Here is a 4,432-nt window from a genome sequence, read left to right as displayed (position 1 = left end):
ACTCAGCTCGCAGCCCTCACGCTGCTCTCTCGGCTGTACTGGGTCTCGTCGGGCCTTCGTGATTCCTTTTTTTTTTTTTTTTAAAGTTTATTTATTTACTTAGAGAGAGAGGGAGGGAGAGGGACAGAGAGAAAGAGGGAGAGAGAGAATCCCAAGCAGACTCTGCACCGTCAGCGCTGAGCCGGACGCGGGGCTCGAACTCACGAACTCATGAGATCATGACCTGAGCTGAAATCAAGAGTCAGACGCTCAACCGACTGAGCCACCCAGGCGCCCCCATGATTCCTTTTGTTCCTGGCTCCACCTCCTACCTCCTTGCGGTGCCCCCCCCCCCCCCCCGGCTTCAGGGCAGTGCCTGTTAGGGACGCCCCTCTCTGTCTTCTGTGCTTCCTCTGCCTCAGCACCCAGCGGACCTGCCCGCTCTTGCCTGTGTACTGACAACTCCCAAATCAGACTCCACCCAGCCTCGCTGCTGAGCTGGTTCCAGCAGGTTCTTCAAACCCAATGCGTCTAGAACGGGGCTCACCGGTTCCCCCCACTCCCAACCTTACACACCATTCTTTAGTAGGAACATCGTTTCACTCCGCCATTTACCCAGAACTTGCAGAGTTTGCAATGGCAGCCAGCACCCGGATCACCGGACTCCTCGTGCAGACACTCATCCTGGGCCCGCACTGCCCACCCCAGGGTCCACGCCTGGAGGGGCAGGAACGACACCCACGTCTGCCTCGCTCTCTTCACCCTACTGCTCACTGCAATTATTGCTGTCATCACTGCCTTCCATTTTTGGAATAGTTAACATGTATTGAACACACAGGTGCCAAGCGCGTGGACCAGGCATGCGTCGTAGCCTACAGGGCCGCATTGAACATGGGCTGATGTCATAGGCACTTTCACTTTGGGCCAAAACGTACGGAAGTATCTGCGCATGGACTTGACATTCTGGGAGGAGAAGAACGATATTTAAAAGATAAATAAGGAACCTATGAAAAGAAAGTCATTTTAAATCCGGGAGTTGCTCACCGGCAAGGCTGACACTTAAGAGAAGTTGAGGGAGAATTTACTTCATGTAATCCAAGCTCTCAAGGTGCCCTTTCCTTCATTTATCTCAGACAGCTGGTGCTTTCTTATCTTCTAGCAACTTCCATTGTCTAGGTCTCCGATCTCACCAGGACATGGGCCAGCAGCCTCCCCGTGGGTCTCCCTGGCTGGAGATTTTCCTTCTCCCACCCACCCTCGCCCTGCAGCCCAAGTAACTCTGCAGAGCAAATCAGTAACTCTCTTGCCTAATGTCATTCAAGGGTTCCCCAGAACCCTCAGGATGAAATGCAGATTCCTCGGTGTGGTGAGGCTCCGACTCCTGGTGATAAGACTCTGTGTGGCCCTCCAGCTCCTTTCTCCCCACCCACCCACTCCGTCCTCCACCCTTAGCCACTCCGGATTGGAGCTTGTCAGTTTCCCGACTGCCCGTGTCCCCCAAAACTTATCACCAGCCCACGCATCCTGTCTCCTTTGCTTTTGCACAAACGGAAGCACCTCTGCCTGTCCTAGGGGCACCCCTCGATCCTCCCCCCACAGGATGCTCTTCCACACTTGTCCTGCCCCCTTTCTGAATCTTCAAACCCTCTCTCTCCTCGGCTCTGTCCCAGGAAGGTTTTCCATCCTCAGCCGGCCCCACCAGCTGGCACCCTCTCTCCTACCCTTCCCGGGCAGGCTGCTGGAGAGAGGTCCTTACACTTACTGTTTCACTCCCTCGCCTGTGGTTCATTTCATGGTGCCTGGCTACAGATGGAGAAATGGAGGCACAGAGAAGTTAAGCCAGTCGCCCAGGATTGCACAGCATAGGGGGCGGAGCTAGGACTCAAAGCCAGGCAGCCTGCCTCCAGAGTCTGTACTTGTACAACCACCACTCTCTACAGCCCCTCACCCACCCCACGAGGTGAGGGAGGATGATTATCCTTGACACGGAGGGAGAAACCAGCCAATTGGCTCTGTCGCTTACAAGCAAGAGTGTCTTTTTTTTTTTTTAATTTTTTTCAACGTTTATTTATTTTTGGGGGGACAGAGAGAGACAGAGCATGAACGGGGGAGGGGCAAAGAGAGAGGGAGACACAGAATCGGAAACAGGCTCCAGGCTCTGAGCCATCAGCCCAGAGCCTGACGTGGGGCTCGAACTCACGGACCGCGAGATCGTGACCTGGCTGAAGTCGGACGCTTAACCGACTGCGCCACCCAGGCGCCCCCAAGAATGTCTTTTGTGAAAAATTTGGGATGAATCAAACGCTGACAACCTGCAGCCTTTTTGTTCTTTGTCAAGAATACCTCGTCCTCGCGGGCAGGATCTTGACCTTCATTGTTTTTCCCAACCGGAAGTGGTCTTGGATGCAAAGCCAGGGATTCCCACACCTGGGCTTACAGCCACCTTGGCCACAACTCTGAGGCCCTGCCATCCTGCCTTGAGGTGTGGCCAGTGGACAGGTACTGAATGCTGGCTGCTAACTGATAGATTCATGGGCTGCTGGGACTGGAAGGAGCCCTAGCGACCATCAGATGATGAGATTAGCCAGCCCAGCCGGCCCGGTGGTGAGCCCTTACCCATGCAGCCTCTGGCCTCCTCTGATTAGCACGTCCGAGGCTCATTTGCTAGGTTCTCTGCCTCTCGATTAAGGAATGACCGCAAGTGTGTGCCCCTTTGTTTTGAGGGTCTGAGCATGACTGTGTCAGGGAAGGAGGAAAACCATGTTGGATCCTTAGAAGTTAAACGTTCTGCCTTCTAGGTTTGCACACTGTGTCGAGCTGTGGTTAACCAGCCTGGAGACTCTAACTCCACCAGCCTGCTGAGTGTTCCCCCCTGGAGGCAGCTTAGGGGAGAAAGCACAGCTCCTCCGACTCGCCCGCTGTGGACCTTGAGCAAATCACTGAGACTCCCAGAGCCTCCTTCTGCTCCCCGACCGCTTTGTGGGTGACCCCGAGGATCACCGAGAGAGGCTGATTTTGCAAATCGTGAAGTGCGAGCCCCTTCTGACCTGTGGGAGGAGTTTGCTCGTGAAAAGGTCCGGCTTATCTTAGCGTCTAGGCTCTGCTATCTTTCCCTTTCACACTGACAATCGCTCCAGATTTCTAGATCGCGTAATGCAGCAAATCCTCCCTGGACCCGTAGGGAGGTGCTCGGTGATGCTTGGTATTTGTGGCGGGGAACCCAAAAGAAGGAAAAAGTAGGGCCTGTGGCCCTCGAGCCAGGGTCAGGGGAAGACAGAATAAGGCAGATAAGGCAGTTTTCAGCAGAAAGTTTTCTGTTGGTTTCTGTTCTTAGCATTCACACAGAAAAGGCACATTTGTGATGAATTTTCACCAAGTGGACACCCCTGTGTATCCACTACCCGACTTAAGCAGCAGCATGACCGGCCCCACAGGAGCTTCTCTGGGCCCCTTCCAAATCTCAGCATCACAGACGGATTTGCCTGTTCTCGAGCTTTACATAAAGGGACTCATCCAAGACTTCTTTCTCTGCACATGATGGATGTGAGACCCATCCCATGGCTGCTAACAGCTACAGCTGGCTCATTATTATTGCTGTGCCTGGAATCCCGCTCTAGGGCCTTACCGATCTGCTCCGATGATCGTCTTTGGGGTTGTTTCCAGTTTTTGCTCTGCCGTGAACATTGCGGTCTGCGTCTCTTGGTGGGCTTATGCACATTTGCCGTGGTGTCCAGACAGACAGTGCAGTGATGGGTTGCCAGGTGCGCTTTTGTTCAGCTTTACTAGATTTAAGCATGTTGTTGGAACTTCAGGTGCTGAACGCTGTGGTCAAACAACTCAGGCCCCCGGAGGAGGGGCTGTGAGATTTTGTTAACAGCAAGCTGCAAGTGGCTAGATGAGGCATCGCTTGGTGGGGCTCCTGGACTTTGGCCCCCTCTCCTAAGTCTGAGGTTGCCAGACTATCCTCGCGGGAGGTGAGGGGTGTGGGGCCCCTCGGGAGGGCTGGGGTTGGGGCAGGGGGCTCTTTGCGCTTCCTTTCCCTGCTTCGGCCAAAGCAGTTTGTACACTCCATCTTGCACGGTGGGGTTCTGAGAATGACTTCCTGTGGGGTTTTTTCTTTTTCTTTTTTTTTTTTTAATAAAAGTTTCTAGCTGTTTTGACGTTTGAGAAATCCACTGTTCTAAGGTCCTTTCCAGCTGGAAAATTCTATTTTAGGAGCAGGAGGTGGGTGTGGGAAGGGTTAAGCATTATTCAGCCAAAGCGCAGGGTTGGGCCTCCGTGACCTTTTAAAGTTCTTATAGCTCGGTTTTCGATGCGGGAGATCTCATAACATTCTATAAAAATAGTGTTCAAACAAAACAACTTCCGAGGTTCAAAAGATGTGGAGGAGAGGCTCAACCTTGAGGAACGTTCAGGTGGCATTTCGACTAGAGTCTTGAGGACTCTCTCCTTC

General features: G+C 53.2%; 1 protein-coding gene across 2 annotated transcripts in view; it reads left to right on the top strand.

Annotated features, from left to right (window-relative positions):
• Positions 1 to 4,432, top strand: part of GGTA1 (glycoprotein alpha-galactosyltransferase 1 (inactive)) — a 55,961-nt gene that overhangs the window by 23,129 nt on the left and 28,400 nt on the right. The window lies entirely within an intron of this gene.

The sequence above is a fragment of the Herpailurus yagouaroundi genome, unplaced genomic scaffold, assembly GCF_014898765.1.
Source record: "Herpailurus yagouaroundi ecotype Mexico unplaced genomic scaffold, PumYag 160, whole genome shotgun sequence".
In the NCBI taxonomy this organism is placed as follows: Eukaryota; Metazoa; Chordata; class Mammalia; order Carnivora; family Felidae; genus Herpailurus; species Herpailurus yagouaroundi.
Note: the sequence above shows the minus strand (reverse complement) of the source record. Positions and strands in the feature narration are given on the sequence as shown.